A 19,228-nucleotide genomic window follows, 5' to 3' on the forward strand; every position below is an offset into this window, starting at 1 on the left:
TCGCACTATTCAAATCGAAATTATTCGACAAGGTCATATTTGCTTCGAATTCGCTTCGAACCTTAAATTTACTATTTGCCCAGCCCTAGAATGACTAATAAATTGAAGCCCGTAAATGTTAAGGTTTGAGATTAGGCTTTTTTTTATGAGAAAGGACATCACTGAACTTGCTGTGGGCAAGGGTGCCATGTACTGTGCAAACAGTATTTTGTCCCCTGTGCATGAACCCAGGCCCGTAGCGAGGAATTTTTTTTTTGGGGGGGGGGGGGGGGGGGGGGGGGGGGGGCACCGGCCTGAAAACCTTGACTTTTGAGGAAAACACCTATTTTTATTATTTATTTTTGGTAAAACAGATACTTAACCCCCCCCCCTGGCTACGGGCCTGCATGAACCAATAGAATTGCTTTGCGTTACTGCAGCAGCTGTTGGAAGAAGCTCAAGACAGTTTGTGGCAGAGTTCTTAACAAGTTGCAACTGCGGTCCTTTGCAGGTGACATTCCAGTTTTATCTCGACGTTTGCCACCCTCGTTCCACTGTGGACTGCTCTACTAAGTGTGTGAACATTCGCACGGACCTCACTGAAATCGAACAGGAGGTTTGCCTGGCCACTGCTGGCTTTGAAGACTTTGTGTTACAGCTGATGGAAAGGTGCTTTTCGCTGATTGAGAACAGCAGCCTGGAGAATCCGACGAGGCTGGACCGGGACACAGACAAGATGAACACCGAGGAGAACATTCTGGAAGTGGGCCTGTCCTCCACCTTCACAGCATCCTCACCCAGTGCTCGCCCGACATATTCAAGGTTGAGGCTGGAAACTCGCGTGGCTTGGTTGCATCTCGGCTGCAACTAGTAAGGGGGACGTGGGTCTTGAAATTTTTTTTAAAGTCTTTATCAATTGAGATGAAGCTTGCCGAGTTTATGTATATTTGTACAAAGATTTCAAATACGCAATTATTTTTCATGTATAATATGTAGTTTTTAAAATATAAACCATTTTATATGCTTTTCTGGAGCAAGGGTTTACCTAAACTAAGAGAGTTACAAAAATAAGCAGATCAGAGTGACCTGGTATGAGTACTGAATACAAGAAAACAAGAATGGATGCTCTAAACCCATTTGAACAAAAGTTACGATATGTTGAACATTCGCGAGTGAGTCTACATCAAGCTGGGATTTTAGTGACGAATGTTCAGCATACCATAACTGTTGTTATGGTATGTTGAAAAAGCACTTCGGAGGAAAGTGGAGACTTGAAGTGATCGCTGTAGTCAAATTAGAAAAACCGCAGCCTGGGGCAAGCATACGAAAGGGAACTTGCCTAATGCACCTAAAGAGTTCTCTTTGTCGAATTCTTAGCTCCTGATTCAGATTTGTTTATATGTTCACAAATGCCATTTAAGCTGCGCTAATTGGAATGCGAATGATGCCGTGATGTGTTCTTTTGCAGGCTGCCCTGCAGAAACTGCATTCCTTCGTCTCCAACCGAATCCTCGAGACTCGTGTGTCTGGCCGCTACGTTGCCAACTTGTGCCGTTGCATGGCTCGGGTGAGCTTTTCTTGCTGTGACTATGGCTGTGGATTGTTTCGGCCCTCAGCATGTCTGTAGGTCTATCCATAAGTTGCCTAAACATTTCCGCGACACTCTTAACAACTGTAAGTCAGAAATTTGAAAAGTTCTAGCATAAGGGAATAAGGTAATATCCTGCAGACAAGGCCTTAGCAATCTTGTAAGCAATTTCATTGCAAAAGTTGTTCTTAACAAGCATTAGTGGGCAACACTACTCTCTAAATGTGACAAAGGAGCAAGAAGCTACATCAGCGTGTGTCATGACCTCGAGCAATTTTTCTTTTTTTCTTTGAACATGCCGGCTCTCTTTCACTGTGATTACGAGTGCACTACGGAAATTCTATTGTGTGTAATTCTAGCACTATAGAGCGTGGCGCCAGTACATGGCAAGCACCCTGTGGCGGCCACAGTAACTATGCAGTGCACGAATGCTACGACGTAGTCGGGCCCATCTATCATGGAATTTGTTGTAAGAAGAATGAATGATTTATAGCTGTCTTCGAAATGTAATTGTAAACTCCTTGCCAGTGCACTTACTACAGTATTGGCTCGCATGTTCACAGGAGCCTCGGACTACTGATTGGCAGCGTTTTTTGACCGTGTTCGAAAAGTGTACAGGTCCCCTTTAGTATCAAGCACTGTTTCCTCATGAGCTGCATGTTTTTTTCTGCTGCGCTTGATTCAGGTCAATCCCAACCTGGCACTGGGCACATTCGTGCCACACTTTCACCAAGCTGGTCATGGCGCTGACTGGATCTGATGAAGTGGCCACAGAGGACTGCTTGACGACGAGTTCTCTTTGACCTGCTATTGCTTTCCGAGGTAAGGTTGATGGAACATGTTAACCATTGCAAATGTTTAACTTCACGGTAAAAAAAAAAGAGAGTGTCAGAAAAGGAAAGAAAGGAAAAATCCATAGTGTGTTTTAACAATCCATGCCTGAGTGCACTTCTTTGCAATCAGTACTGCTCATCATGTGGGGGCTTACATATCTATCAGAGTGAACAGCTAAATGTTTAAACTCCAAAATTGTGTGCAGTCTCGCATAGTACTCCTCTGTCATTGACAGTCATGAGTAGTCATGTGCCTCATGAGAAGCCTCTGCTGTAAGAAACAGTTCTTTGCAGCAGTGTCCTTTTCTAAAACAGTTGTACGCAGTCAAGAGTAATCATGAGCAATCCTCCGCATTCGTGTATAAAAATCTGCCTGATTTATTAATACAAAGCCACCATTGCTGCCCAGCCTTTCTAATGCCTTTGTGAAGATTTTTGTAAGCGATTAATAGTTATGAACTTGTTAGCATTCACGTTTTTGCCCAAGAATATCCACACCCAGTCCCAGAACATAACACATTCCTGTAACCTTGATACCTTTCTATCCGGTCCGGCGCAGATGGTGCGCTGTAATGGAAAGGAGCTGATTCCACACCTGCCCTCACTGCGAGATGTGCTCCGTCGCACGCTGCACTTGTCATCTCGGCGGGGCTACCTGCTGGCCAGCAGCCTGCTCCGAAACGTCCTGCGGGCTTGCAGCTTGGTCTTCCCCCTCGACTACCGCATGACAGCAGTGCCGTGGGAGCAGTGCCTCAACTTCGCAGAGTACCTGCCTATCAGGGTGCGTGCTGCTTCTCTTCTTTTGTTTCTGTGCTGCTTGTGGATGATTCAGCTACTAAGCAATGCGGGGTACAGGTTTGTCGGGCATCGGCAGCTGACAGTTTGACCACTAAAGAGATTGCAGTACGCTGACTTGAACCAGCAATAAATGAAATTTCACTGATGTAAAAGAAAAATAAAAAATTCACTTTGTGAGCACAACCACAGGGTGCGTTGCTTTTGATGCAATAATTGAGGAGTAAGGCTAGCCAAATATTTGGGATACTTGGTTCAGATTATCTTTTCTCAACCCTAGATAAATGGAAGCTATGCAACCTTAATAATATAATAATATCTGGGGATTAACGTCCCAAAACCACAATATTATTATGAGAGACGCCGTAGTGGAGGGCTCCGGAAATTTCGACCACCTGGGGTTCTTTAACGTGCACCTAAATCTAAGTACACGGGCCTCAAACATTTTTGCCTCCATCGAAAATGCAGCCGCCGCTGCCGGGATTCGATCCTGCGAAGCTATGCAACCTGAAACTGGACCCATCAAATGTTAATAGACAGGTTCCCTCTTTTGTCAACAGGGCATCGGTTTCCTTGTTGAACTAGCCCACCTGGAAACACTTGTGTAGGCAGATGTGAATACTAATACTGGCCTACAGCACTAGTTCAAGCATATTGTGTAACCTTATCAGTAGGCTTGTGCGAATAGTAAATTTTAGGTTCGAAGCGAATGCTTCAGCTACATCGGCCAGACTGGTAGGTGTCTGAACACAAGAGGAAGGTGGGGAACTATCGTGATGGCAATCTTTCGGTGCATTGTCATGAGTGTGGGGTTGAAGAATGGAAGGCCTTGTAAACCATTGTATGATATGTGTAGGGTGGTAGCTAGAAATTAGGGGTGTGCGAATAGTGAAATTTCACCTCGAATCGAATTCGAATCGAATAGTGCCGAATAGTGGCCAGAAATATCGAATATCGAATCGAATATCGAATAGTGTAATTACACGAAATGTGTACCTCAAGTTACGGCAAGACAACGAACAAATCAGGGACGCTACGGCGTGCCGATAGTTTTATTACGCACATGTTCAAGAGTGGCTTTTGTTTCAGTTTTTATGGGCGCGCAAGCATGTTGATAGAAGAGCCGCCATTCCAGTCAGCAGCGCCACTCCTAACCTCCTCACAGAGGGGGGTACGGTGGCTAGTTTTCTTTACCCATGGTCGCACAATACAGCTCATCTGACAACGGTAATGTTGTGCTTCATTGCTACGAGTGCTCCGGGCCCAAAAATCTTCGGGCGCCCGTTCACAGCAGCGTTTTACCTGCGTCTCGAAACGATGGAACTTTCTGAACAAGTGTTTCGGTGCGGCAGTGGCGACTGCCCAGCGCGAACAAATCTTTACATGCAAAGCCAATGACCGAGGGTTTCGCAGGCCAACGTCAGGACGTTTTACGGCGCTTGCGGCATACGCGACCGAACTACGCAAGAAGACCGTGCCTTCGTTTCGCGAACGAAGTTGTGAAGGGCTTTACAGTTTTCTCATATGTTTTTCTACGTGCGGAAATGTCATAAGCTCCTTTAAGATCAGCATGAGCTCGCTTTTGAACCAGGATGTCAGTGAAAGTTTTAACGAAAGGCCTACTGTAACGACGTTAGCGTGAGTTTTTGCCACCCCACCCTCACCAAGTTGCACCGTTGGCATTTGTCACGTTTTAGATATTCGTAGTGTCGAATTATTCGAAACTTCGAATACTAGCTATTCGAAAGTCGAATCGAATTATTCGATTAGGTACTATTCGATTCGAATTCGAAACTCGAATATTCGCACACCCCTACTAGAAATAGAAGCCAAGATGTGAGGGAGATAATAGGGGCGGATTTGATTGCAAAGGTGGGTCAGTCATGCGTAAGCCCACCTTCCATTATCTTGTTGTCTAAAGAAACAGTTTCTCAGCATGTTCATACGATTTTGTGACGTCATGGAAAAAAGAAGTTTATATTATGCATTTTCGTAAATAAATGTCAGTTGGAAGTAAGCGCTTGTGTTGTCGTCACCTCCCTTTGGCCTTGTTTGCGCGCGCTTAAGTGATCAATGAAGGTAATATGTTCATTTAACCTGAAATGGGGCTTCACGGCAGTGCAAGATTCCCCTGGCTAGGGTATTCACGGTAATATCACCCCTGCACTGCAGTGAAACAACCTTTACAGGGGGTTACATGTGGTGTAGTATATGTTTATTGGTTCATTTCGAATACTTCGAAATTTAGAATAATTTAAATTCGTTTCGAAGCGAACTTGAATACTGTAATATTCGTTCGAATATTCGCACATGCCTACTTATCAGCATAAATGTCCTAGCATAAATGTTTTGCTATTTTATTATGGTGAAAAAGCAATCACAGAGACAGTGTTGAGCAGAAAACATAAGGCGATTGTATTAAATTCATCCGTAACAGTGTGATGCGTGAAAAACATCGAGATAAGAGCATTTCGGGGAGGTTTGCTTTCAGGAGTGGGGCCGAGCAGGAGACCTAGACCATCTGGACATCAAGTGGCACGTTCCATCCAGTGAAGAGCTGGCATGCGTGCAAGACCTGCTTGAAACCTTTCTGCAGCCAGAACTGCAGGCATTGCTCCTTTGGAGTAGGGGAGAACGCACCCTGTCCAGGTTGGTATAGAAGCACCTTTATGCTCTTCGGCAACAGTGTGGAAAGGAAACAATGTGTTATATTCATGAATCACTGTCAGGGTTTATCGGGGTTGCATTTCTTAGTCGCCATCAACAATGGTCGCTGCTTCCAGACTAATCTGGATTGAGTTTGATGCTGATGTCAGCCAAATCGTGATCTGGGTACCAGATCGTGATGTGCAGATTATGACCTTGATCCAAATTGATTATAAGTGGCTGTGTAGCAGCAACTGATTTGGTGAGCCTAATCCAGATCAACCCTGATCGCGATCAAAAGAGCCCATGCAACAGCAGTACATATTGCGGTTTTGATTGGTTTGATCTTTTTTTCCCATGATGGGCCAGTGCAAACAGACAATTGACAAATGTTTTCTTTTTTCATTTGACTGGTTGTTTTCAACTTCTTTCAGTTTTCTTGTGGGGTTAAAATGACTCGGGGAACAAATGAAGTGACAGCACATTAGTAAAAGCATGCAAAAATGGCATCTATTGTGCCTTTTATTCTAGCAAATTTCTCAACAGAGATGGTCCAAATAATCAAAGTTCATCTCACCGAACAGTGATAGTTAGTGAATGTTTATCCGTGCCCAATCTAGCAGGCAGAGCCGCCTTGCCCAGCATTGGTGAAGTGAATGATAATAACATTGATGCATTGGGCCTGGCTTTAGTTTCATAGGCTCTAAACCTATTCACTAGTGACAACCTCTTTGTGTTCTTGACTTGTACAGAAGCGTTCTTAAAGGGATACTAAAGGTAAATAACAACTTACGTCATAGTTAAAGGTCAGTGCTTGAGAACGTCTGAAATGGCAATATTACACACAGCAGCACTTTAGTAATCGAGAAATTAAGGTAAACGTAGACATGATTTGCACCACCAGTGGGACATTCTGGGACCGCAAGCCCGATGATGTAGTTGGGCCTGAGTACTATAATCACAAGTACTCAAACTACCCGTGACAGAAAAGAACATTTGGATGAATTACAAGATGGAATAAAATTCAGCTACCGTGTTTCAGTCCGATGCATACAAAAAATGAACTTCTTGACAACCCTTAAGTACAAATGGAAGTTCCGTTTCGTGTGGCTGTGCTGGGCTAAATCCCCTTGCTCTGTTGCCCCAAGCGCCGGCTGTCACGCAGTAAAGCGAGTAAAAGGGGGCATGGTTACGTCAGAAGGCCGTTCTCGGAGACGTGTGGTTTGAATTGTGCTAATGGATCGGGCAACTAAACACTTGATTTCCTTGACACACATTTCCTTGGCACGAAACAAGCACTACGAGGTTTCTGGAACCCTATTTCAACAATACATCTAGACTTATTATTTGCCTTTAGTGTTCCTTTATGTCCTCTACATTTGCTTTCAGCTGAAATTCCTTGAATTATTTTATTTTTTTACAGGGAAGAGGTTCAGCGTAGCCTCAACCTGGTCCTAGACTGCATTCTGGGAGCGGGCCCTGGCACTACCCCTGTGGCCTGGGGAGCCCATCAACTTGTGAGCCTTTCGTTGTCCTTTTGTGATGTATGCATGTGTGCGGTATGTGTGTGTGTCTAGGGGGTGGGGGCAGAGCTATGCCAGTGGCGTTGACTTCACTAAATTATGTTGCACATCTTCAGCTGCATGGAATTTGCTGAGGGTAATTCCTATGGCCCTAAAATAACCGTCAGGGCCTAACTTCACACCTGTAGGCCTCTAGTGAAGCAAACGTAACCACTGTGCCACCACGGCAGGATGGTCCATTGGGTTACAGTGCGTGGGTGCAATAGAAAGGGTGATCAAAATCACCCGGTCCCAGATGTGGTATCCGCGCCCAAAACCGTCGAAATCCCGGGTGGTTTTTCGTCCACTTTAGGTTAATTTTCAATTTGTTTCATAATTGACCATACTACAGTTAAAGGACACCAATAAGGTCCCCTATGCTTTACATGGCCTGATGTCCTGTTGCTTTCATTTGGTTGTGTCCAACGACGACCCGAGCCCCTCGAAAAAAATTTCCCTTTTTACGAGCACTTGAGTGACGAGAGCATGCTCTCCTCACCCAAGTGCTCTGCAAGCTATTTCACTGCAAAGCTTAGCTCATATATTTATTCCAAACAAGTGAAGCAAATACTAGATGACAAGACAGTATGAGCAAGCCCGTACGGTGTATACCGCCAAAGCAAGCCAACAGCAGCAAACATAGCTTTGTCTACAATGCACGCCTAGCAGCATCTTCTCTCCATGCAGCAAACTTGGCCAGAAGGCTTTAAGCATTAAAAATGAAGTATGAAGGACACTGGTAACTTATTTTATGCTAAATATTGAATATCTGTGTGCCTTCTTCCATCCCGGCAGGCTTGGCTCAAAAGTTCCTGCCCACTTTGAGTACAAGGTCTTCCTAGGAGTACCATGTAAGTTCTTAATCTATTTTCTTGAGTCCTCGTTTTAGCCATTCTTTGCCTATCGTAGAGTTCAGTGGCATAGAGCAACTGCTTTTAAGTGGAAATGTAGCAATGTTGCATTCATGTTATGAATATGCTTTATTATTTTTGTATTGGATCAGTGGCCTTTTGTCACTAAGAAATCGGACACCTAGGCAGCTACCTATGTGCTTTTTTTATGATACTTTTTCCTTTGTGTGATGGCCATGCACCCCAAATAGCCTTAAACCTTTGTTTCTGTAAATTGCTTACTAGGGAATTTGAATTTTCTGTCTATTTAACAATTTTCACACACAACAATTTCAGATAATAAAGTACTGTTTTCAGATGCAAAGAAGCTCTGCATAAATTGTGCATGTCTTTTTACAGTTTCCATTGAATGTAGCCTTGTATGAATCTAGCATTATGCTACTATAATTTTGACTGTTGAGTGTGTTTTTTTACACTGCTGATGTACTTATTTTTCTCATGTATTAGGCCTCATGCACACTCAAGCTGTACATTGTTCATTTTAGTTTGTGCCGGTCTTTCCTAATTTGGTTGTATGTCAAAAGATAAAGGCAATTCTCTGTTCTTACAGCACATTTTCTCAAAGTGCAACAGGTAGTGATCTTGAAACACATTGCAGTTCCTTTGAAAGTTTTTACTGTATTCATTTTACTAGATATGCATTAGCAATGGTGCTCATCTAGAAATTGAACAGAAGATTGTTGTGAATTAATAATTTCAGTAACTGCAATTTCCAAAAATATTTTCACAGCTAGAAATTGTAAAGAAAAAAAATTGGAGGCAGTGTTGTAAGAATGCTGCTTGCAGTCGCATGGTAATTTAACAAACATATCGATGTGTTCTCGCATCGCCTGGGGCTTCATTCAAATGAGGTCTGATTGTGCTGTAAAGAAGACATTGCTGCACAATAGGGCGCATGAAAATTTTTCAACGCTTGGGTTGTCTTTTTTTACTCGTATTTGATTACTGACTTGGACATGTCACGTGTGCTCGTTTTCGAAGCATTTCATTATTTCCGCTTTGCAGCTGTGAACTTCAAGTCCGGAGGAAAATGTGCGACAAAGTCATAGCCACCATATGCGGAAGGTTTTAGGTACGTGGTGTTGTTACCTCTAGCAATTCACAGAAATGTTGACTTTACAGGGACATCTCTAGAGGACTCACGAAGACGACATCAAGTCTCTTTGCCTGATCATCAAGGTAAAGCGTAGCTAAGCGTCACGTGTTATGCATTTAAGCTGCAGCGTCTTCGCTCTCATTGCAGATCTACCATGAGCTCATGTTCTTTTGGGGAATCCCCAAGGATGACTTTGATACTCGATGGAAAGGGTTCAACATTGTCAAAAAAGGCTTGGAGAACCGGGTATGTTTGAAGTCCTTGTTCGATGTAGCTCGTTTTATTGTGGGGAACCATCAGGTTGATAGCTCATCTTTCATTGCACCAGAAGTGTATTGTGGGGGTGGGGGGGGGGGGCGTAGCAAAGCCAGACAACTGTGCATTGAGTGAGGTGGACAAAAATAAATCTATCATTGTTTTGTTATCATAATTTGGAAGTTTGTTTATGCAAGGTCCATTCCTTCCAACAGTATACTACTTGTCTCAAACAATGCTAAGGTATGTTGCCTGTGGGGTACAACACCCCATCCTCTCCAGTAAGCAAGATTTGGGGGGGGGGGGCCTCACCCTTAACTGATGTCTCTATATTGCATTATCACAAATGTGATTGTACTGCCAATTTAAAATTTAGTGAAGTTCTGTACAGACAGCAACAAAGTGCATCTTGCAATAGAGGCTTGTCACATCGGTTATCCCAGTATAACAAGCTGGTCTTTGTTAAGAATTGTTACGCCTGAAACCATAATAAGGGACTCGGATAAGGGCTTATTTTTTTTTGCTTCTTTTTTCTCTCTTTGCTGTAGTGCTACCTTTTAGTTGTCAGTCACTGTCTACATTATTGTTTTTGTTCTTGTGTACATGCATTTTATGCCTGCATTTTCAAACTATGAATGGAGGTTGCCAGTAGAATGTGGTAGTCCACAGAAAGGAGAGACGTGCTATCAAATTCGTGCTACTAAACACAAATTTATGAAAGGCTGCGCATCTCTTCATTAATGAGGCTGTGTATCTCTTTATTAATGGAGCAAGTGCATACAAATCATCATGGTTTTGCCATCTTTCTCATTGCAGCTAGCCAAACACAAGCAACACATTCGGGCTCTGCTTGTGGACAGGGCACAGCTGCAACAAGAGGCGAGTTCACCAGTCATATTTACTTGCTCTATTTCAGCATCACAATACTAATGCTGAGGCCCACGATGCTCTTATCTTTACGCGATCTATCATGGCATGGGTCATGAGTACGGGTGAGGATGGGTCATGACACTGTCAGCTCCTTCATGAATTACTTGAGAACAGCGATAGCTTCTGCAGTCATGCACTGCTTCTGCAAATACGTTTTCACTGCTCTGGCTGGATCCTGTGGCTTTAGAAAGGATTACAAAATAATGTGTACTGGATTTCCTCATGAATCAGTGGCAGTGTCCTGCCTTACAAGGAGTGCATGTGTTCTGCAGGCCGTGTTTACTTATGGTAAGATATAGGCAAGCGTCGTACTGTTTTACCTGATTTCTCGTGAATAAATCTAGATACTAAATATAGTGCTAGCTTAATACAATGTACCTAGCTTTAAGATTACCAAGGACTTGATGAAGGCACATCGAAATGAGCCTTTGTCATTAAGCCCAGAGCCTGACGTTCAGCCTATGAGCCACAGCAGCCAGTTGTGACCAATTTTAGCATGTGTAATAATAACTGATTCAATTGCTTTGGGGGGAGACTACAATACGTTTGATGCACATTTCTGATACACAGTTTCATGCAGCTGTTACTTCGGTACTTTTATGTGCTGCTGTATAAGTTCTGATGAATATTAGAGGTGTTTAACGTATTTGCGTATTTGTTTGTTTTAATGATTTTCTACCAAACACAAAAAGTTGAATATCACCCATTGTTCATTTTGTGCCGCTGTTAGATTGACCCATTACTTGCGTAACAGAAGTGGTGAAGTCTTGTTGGGAGATTTTTCTCCAAGCTTATTTGCACTCCCGCTTTGTGACATCCCACTATCTTCATGCAGATGCGCATTCTGAGCCGCCACCTGAGCTATTTCACGGAGTTACATCGGGACCTGATGCTCGACCTGTCGCGCCTCGCCACCAGCCACTACAGTGAGGTTAGTCACTTGAATGAAATGTCCAAGTTTTGGTTTTTGTACAATGTGTGCTCCACCTTTTTGTGTCGCAGGTGCGAATTCAAGCGCAGGAGGTGCTGGGCAACTGTGTGCACAGTTACCCAGGCTCGCACACCCTCCTTCTGGGAGGACTGATGGAGCTGCTGACGCCAGAGCGGCCCGAAGTGACGCACGAACAGTTCAAGGGCGCTCTGTACACCCTGCTCGGCAAGAAGCAGCGAACGATGCTTGTCCTGTGCGACTGGCCCTTCCTGGATTCCCTGTGGCCCGCACTGGTCGGTGCACGACACTCCGAGAAGCCGTCCATCATCTGGCTCCTGGAGCACATCCTCGAGACGCTGCAGAAACACCTCGAGACCATCCAGATTGCAATTAAGGTACGCCACAAGTTGAATTGAACTGTATTGAATTTATTTTGTTCTTTTTTTACACGAAGTTTGCAAGCACTGCATGGACCCATAGCCATAGGTTAGTTTTGTTCAAAAAACTTTTTTCATAATGGCATTTCAGACAAGTAAAACTAAACAGAGTTATATAATGTTGAATATTTAATACATTTTAATCATTCAACAAGCAACGGAGCGCATGAAATAACCACACAAAAAAAACCATTATTGCACAGGAAAGAACAAAAACGCCGATATGTGTACTAAAGAGGCCAATTAGTTGTAAGACTAAACATGACATTACATTCAGAGGTCCATTAATTCTTCTAAATAGTGTTTTTTTAGTGCTTTAGTAAAATTGGATGACATTTCTGTTTCGAAAAAAATAACATTTCGGATCTTAATACCAGTGTGATGACACGCTGCCAATAAGGCCATTAGATTTTTATGACACTTGTGCCATAAGATTTTTATTTAGACCTAGAGTTACCATTTGAAACTGACCGTGTGTGCTGGCAATGTAATCCTTGTTCGAAGAAAGCTATCCCACCCTTCACATGTGCACACACTAAACTTGTAGAAAAGGGGTAATGCAGTCTCCTGCCTAAAAGCAGCTCTGACCTACTTGTGCCACCACCAGGTAACTGGTAGCTCCAAGCACCAGTAGCAATGGCTCACCCAGGCTGGTTACCCACCACAGTGGTCTTCCGGTTACGGTGCTCGACTTCCGACCAGAAGGTCACGGGATCAAATCCCAGCTGCAGCGGCCGCATTTCTATGGAGGCGAAATGCCGGAGGCCCGGGTACTTAGATTAAGGTGCACGTTAAAGAACACCCGACGGTCAATATTTCTGGATCCCTCCACTACGGTGTCCCTCATAATCAAATTGCAGTTTTGAGATGTAAAAGCCAGTTATACCCAGGCTGGTTATCCCCGGCCCTTGCTCGTGTCTGTTTCTGAAAGACTCCTGGTGACCTTGGCGAGAGGAGGGCCGGTACACCACAAAGACCACAAAAGGCCTCATTTAAGTACAGCCATTATATTTCAATGTCCACGATGTTTCGCACAGATTAGAAAAGGTTGCTAGAAGGATTGGAGTATGCATTTTGTTCAGTGCAAGAAACAGGCTCTCAGCGCTCTGCCGCAAGGTGAACAAGGAGGGCAACAAGACAGAACAATCTGAGAAAAAAAAAACACAGAAAGCACTTTGTTGACTGCACTCATGCTAAAGTATATAAGATTCCTTTCGTGTATGGCCGCTGCTGCATCAGCCAAACAGGCCAATGCTTGAATGGTGGGCTAAGAGAGCACACGGACTTGCTTAAAAGTTCTGTGGCCAGTCACTTAGCCCAGCACTGCAAAACATGTGGTTGTTAGCCAATCCTTAAGCAGTGCACCGTTTTGGAAACATGCAGAGAACAAAGAGCATGCGAGATAAGCAAAGCTCACCATATTCGTACGCACGGGAACGCTTGCATCAGTGCGTCCTTGGTTTCCCTGCATATCTGTGAAATCGGTTAGTTAGTTGTTGAAAATGTGACAACCTGTTTTTGCCGACGCTTGTGACAGGATGACTTCTTCTCTATCTCTGCACGGATACTGTGTTTTTGGTGGTCTTCTGCCCAAAGCTTCTGTGTATATCGCACTTCCCAGCAATAAACCAGTGGTTGCTAGTTCAGTGCCTTGTCGGTCATTCTGTCACCATCCCGTGTCTAGCGCTGTGTGTTCCCATCTTAAAGTACGTTGAGGATCGACTGCATTTTCAAACTTCTAAGCAAAGGTAAACACAAAGTGTCTGTAATAAGTGTTCAGTATACACAAGCTATCATTTTATGCATGTGACGACATTGTCAAATGGGCAGCATGCCGAGTGAACATATTGTAAACATGGAACAACTAAAGGGTGATGATGTTGAGGTGATACTGATACGGTGATTATGATGTAATCTCAGTATGGCTTTCTCAGCGTTGACTTTGTTCACTGCATGTCGTTCCTTCCATCAGGTGCCAGCACCCTGTTTGGAGCGTGCCCAACAACTGGCGCTTGCCGCATCTGCCGAAGAAATGTCTGCAGCAGTGGAAGCTGAGGAGCAGTGTAACAACCGTGCAAAAAAGTAATTATTGCGCTAGGTTTGGTTGAAGGCCAACCTCAACATAATTACACTTGGCTAAATTCATTACGAGTTGATAGTATGTAGTACTAGTACCACTGAAGCAAACTTGGCAGGGCTGGCAGTGACATCGTTTTCTTGAGAAGCCTTCACATCTGCCTGGTGGTTGTCTATATCACTTGGGTCCAGGCGAGTTTCAGCGCCGCCTATCTTGGAGGCCGTGTCGAGGATGCATGCATTCTAGGTCATATGTCCTTGTCATATGCCATTACCCGCGAGCTGTAATGACAGTATCCTCTTCAGTTTTGGTGTTAAAACGCCCATTTTGTTAGGGTTTTCATGACACTTCTGCTCATACTTCAGATGCAAGATTTTTGCATGGAGACTCTTCTGTTTGTACTTTATTTGAAACTAAGATTTTTTAGTCGAAAAATTAGTTGTAGTTTAACATTAAGGGAGTATGATGAGAGTGTATTTCAGTGCAAATGTTCCAACTGTGTGCTTTCCCATAATCGTTAGGAGTCAGCTGTGCTTTCTTGCTTCCAACTGATGTCTGCATTGTTGTTTTCTGCGTAATGGAATTTTTTGTTTTCTTTGAACTTTGCTTACCAGCGGAGGGAACTTTGAACTTTGCTCTTTGAACTTTGCTTACCAGATTGAGAGATGAGAGCCCATATCTGTGGCCACTGCACTTGAGGGACGTTTAGTATGTTTTTGTGGTAAAATAAGTGTGATTAAAAGACAGGTGGAAGAATACTGACATTGCACCCTTGTCAGCATGTGCCTTTTTTCACCTTTGTTAGCCATGCAGGTTTTTTAACAACCCATACCAACTGGCTTAGTCTGCCGTACTTTGAAATTAAATTTTTTTCAATCAACTACGACTGCTACTAGAATGGGTTTACCTGGGGCTATTTTGCTGTGGGGCTTACATTTATTGTTAACCAACTTTATTATTAAAGCCAGTTACAAGTTAGCTTTTAAGATATTACAGAGATTTCAGGCAAGATATTTTGGAGACTCAAACACACACTCGTGGGCTTTCTTGACTGGTTTAGACATTCTTGTTGAGTTTTATGAACCATCAAATTTTTGCACCCTTTCCACAGGGAGTACGAAGACCTCGTCTGCAAGCTGGTTTCTCAGGTGGAGAGTGGTAGCCTGTGAGTATCCACTTATGGCCTTCTGCGTAATATGTTTGCCAGAGAGATTCAGCATTAGTGGAGACGCACTAGCATAGACATCTAACCAAACGCTTGGTGTGTGAACAGCAGTGCTGGTAGTGATGCTGTTGCCAATTAGTAGCAACCTAGTTTGTCCAAGGAAAGCATGGGGTCAATTGTGTCGTACTAGTAATAAGAAATAAAGTAAGGCACTGCTGCAGCTTTTTGCGAAGTTGTGCTGCTCGAAATTTTCAGCGTCACGTTACCAAGACCGTTGAGTAAAAGGGTTGATGCAAACTCTTCATGTACATTTTTTTGGTAGCTAGTAAACTGGTTTTGGTAAATTAATGAATGGTTGCTTCAGTTTTGTTTTAAGCCATTCTAAACAAGCACGAGTAACTTTTCCACTTTAATGTCGTTTTTGCAAAATGGTGCAAGACACACCTGGTGTTCTAAGCAGCAGAGTAGAGAAAAAATGTAGCATTCTAAGCAATCATGCAGTGCTGTTTCAGAGTCACATAAATGCGCAGTAAGAACGGGCTTTTTTGTTGTTGTTTTTTTCAGTGCATTAAGCTTACTGTGCATTGTTTCTCTTGTAATTACAACGGTTGATGTATGTTAATTTCTTTCAGCTGGTATGTAAGTAAGGAATTCTAGCCTCAGTGGCTAGTAATGGCATTATTATAATGAGATACAGGTAATGATTTTCAGTTTGATACGTTGCCTTATATTTATTCAGTTATCCTATTTATTTGGTTTCCTTACTTTTGCGTGCTCATTTCAAGCCATATTTGAATAGACGAGCAGGAGTGGCCATTGAAACTGAGAAACATTATTTCCTTCAGTCTTACATTTTTTGTGGAATTGCAGTTTACATCAGCTTTTTGTCTATTCCAAGACTTCCCCCTAGAACTAGTACACATGTGAGACATATCATGAATTTCTAATGCTTGAAAGAAAGTAGGGTGAAAAAAACGAGAGAAAAAAACACTAAAAAATAGGTAGCGCTCGCTTTTTTTTTTGCAAGCATTGGAAGTGCATAAAATGTTGAAATGCCAACTATCCCAGCTGTCACCTATAGGTACAATTGTTAGAGCTTGTCGGCAAAAAGAAGTTTGCATTTTGCAATAATGAACGCAATAATCAATGAACTGTGAAAATTGTATAGCAGGTTCAGCATTCACATGCATAACTAACCAAATCGGAGGCATTTATTCAATTTAAGCGCCAATTTCATGTAAGCAACTTTTTCTTTACCAAGACCTTACTGTACAAGTACCAGTACTACTACTGGTAGTAATGATACTAGTGGTACCAGTACCACTGCTGTAACTGGCACTGGTGCTCCAACACTTATACTGCAGTACTCTTAACCAGTGGTGCTGGTAATAGCAATACTAGCAGTACTGGTACTAGTAGTGCTAATACTAGTGGCACAAGTACCACTAGCGTTTCTCCTGTATCCAGTACAAACATGACGACTCGTATTGCTAGTACTAACACTGGCACTAATGCACAGTAGCATTGGTGCTAGTAGTTGCAGTGCCTAACATACATAATCATGATTGTGCAATGGCAATGTTATGCGTAGCCACTGGCGTCACTACCACATGGCCCTGGTGATGGTGAAACTGCTCATCAGGAATGATGTGCCCCTGCCCACGCCCGCTGTTAGCATGCTGGTCCATCACCTGGTGCACGACACGCTCAACGTGCGCAAGGTTGGTGTATACACTTTGCACCGTATGGTCTTTTCGGTCTGTACGGACGAAGCCTCAAAGAAATTCATACAAATTTGTCAGAAAGGGAAGCTTCTAGTGGGAGAAAAATTCATCCTGGTCCAGGGATCAAACCCGAAACCAACACCCTTCTGGGGCGGTCGCTCTACCAATTGAGCTAAGTAGGATGCTAGTGATTAGAAGTGCAAGGGCGAATTAGTCAACTCATTTGCAATATTCTTTGTACATGTTTCAAGTTGTCCATTAATTTGTGCTTGCACTGCCACTCGCTAGCATTCTGGCTAGCTCAATTGGTAGAGTGGCTACCCCAGAAGGGCGTTGGTCCCAGGCTCGATCCCCGAATCGGAGTGAATTTCTCAACTAGAAGTTTTTCTTTCTGAGAAATCCGTATGGATTTCTTTGACGCTTCAGCTACAGTGAGGTGGTTGTCAATTATGCCTTTCATAAAATAAATATTTTGCATGACAAGTGAGTGCAGTGGACACGTCAAGTGTCGCATGTGTTAACATATGCAGGATGTTTTTTTAGACAATACAGATTTTTTAATAAAAAATCTATGACAGTTAGGCTCCTGTCGTTTCCTCACATGAACTCTGTCAAGGCGGAAATACTTTCCCGCAGCTAAAATGACGTTGATGCAGCTAATTAACAAAAACTCATAAATTAACCTTTTAATTATTGATCTGAGGGCAGTTGTTTATATTAGAAAGTTGTAGTGCATGATAATTCATGGCATTCCCATTTTCAGAAATCACAAAAGTTGCACATAGTCCAAGATATTCAGCATCGAATTTCAGCTATTCAGCTAAAGATATTCAGCTTGAAATTTTGGGTGGTAGGCAAGGCTAAAGCTGAATTTCACCTGCGGAGCGAGATGAATTAAAGCATAAAATTAAATCAAAGTCTTTGTTATTAAATCAAGTTCATTTTTAAATTTATATGCTAAAGTGTTGCTGGGGTGGGCCCAGAGGTGGCAGGGTATCTTTTGTAGACAGAATAACAGGAATGAATGCATCCAGGCAGCATTTCCAAGAAAAGCTGTGCTGAGTACAACTTTTTCTTGGCTTAAATGATGCACAGGTGGCCATACTGGGAGTTGGCACAGTACTCAAGCAGCTCAAAAAGAAACACGTCAAGCAGGAGCTTGCCGAGATCGACCAACAGTCGATTGAGCTTAGTCCGACATTGGCCACCCTGGTGGACCGAGCAGGCAAGCGGCCCGCCAACCTGTGGCTTCAGTACAACAGTGCTCTGCGTCCCGACACTAAGGAGCGGTGGCAGAAGCACCACTTTGTGCACAAGACTCACATTGGCTTCTACCGGCTACCCAAGCCTTTCCTTGTCTACGCGCCTGACGAGCAGCAGCCCTCGCTGGATCGCACCATTGAGGAGATGTCGCCAGTGAGTACTGCTCCAGATGGAACACACTCTTAACTGTTCCTCTATTGCGAACAGGCATAGCCGTCACTTGAATCTGTATGGGCATAGCCAATGATGAACATAGTGGTCATAGAGGTACCACCACCTGTTACATGTGGAGGACAGAGCTTAGATTCGAGTAACTATGGTATTCAGACAGTCCGATTTGTCTGCATTATTCTTTATGTGATTTGCTTATGTTTCTGCCAATTTAAGCAGTGTGCTTGATTGGGCTGGTTGGCGCATAGTAGTTAATAGTAGTAGTTAAGAATGAAAGAGCGCCTAAGACAGGATGAGATCCTATCGCCAACAAGACAGCACCATGTCTGTGTCTTCATCTCATCCCATCTCAAGCGCTGGTTTATTCTTCATGTATTATGCCAATTGTTCTTGAACATACTGCAAGGACAGACTGTTGAGCTAGTGAGTGTATATATTACGTTCCAAAGGCAATCACTGACACTTGTGGTTGTGCGTTTGATTTATTTTACTTCTTTATAGTCTGAAGCAGCCATCTTTGAAGCCTTCACTTCCGAATCATTTGTGGAGCAACTCTCAAAGTACCTGTCACTGGAAGAGCGCAAGGGCCACGACCGATTCGATGCCAAGAGGTTCTACATGTTCAAGGCAAGTCGTCTATCCTGGGAATGCTTGATGCGTGTTGTGCCTGTCGAACACTGTAGAAGACAAGTGGCAGTATAACTTGGTTGCAGCATGTGAAGCAGGCTAGAAAATAAGTGCAGTTCCTGTGTAAAAAAATAACATTCTGTAGAAATATCCAGCACAATAAAGCACTCTTCCTTTCTTAAAGGTCATGAGGCATTGTTGAACAGGGAATGCCGCTGGAGCCAATGTTTCGACATGA

General features: G+C 43.3%; 1 pseudogene; it reads left to right on the plus strand.

Moving 5' to 3' along the window:
* The first annotated feature begins 490 nt into the window (after nucleotides 1–490).
* Nucleotides 491–19,080, plus strand: LOC119376687 (proteasome activator complex subunit 4-like; annotated as a pseudogene).
* The last annotated feature ends 148 nt before the right edge of the window (nucleotides 19,081–19,228 follow it).

Source organism: Rhipicephalus sanguineus, unplaced genomic scaffold (assembly GCF_013339695.2).
Source record: "Rhipicephalus sanguineus isolate Rsan-2018 unplaced genomic scaffold, BIME_Rsan_1.4 Seq1934, whole genome shotgun sequence".
Classification (NCBI taxonomy): Eukaryota; Metazoa; Arthropoda; class Arachnida; order Ixodida; family Ixodidae; genus Rhipicephalus; species Rhipicephalus sanguineus.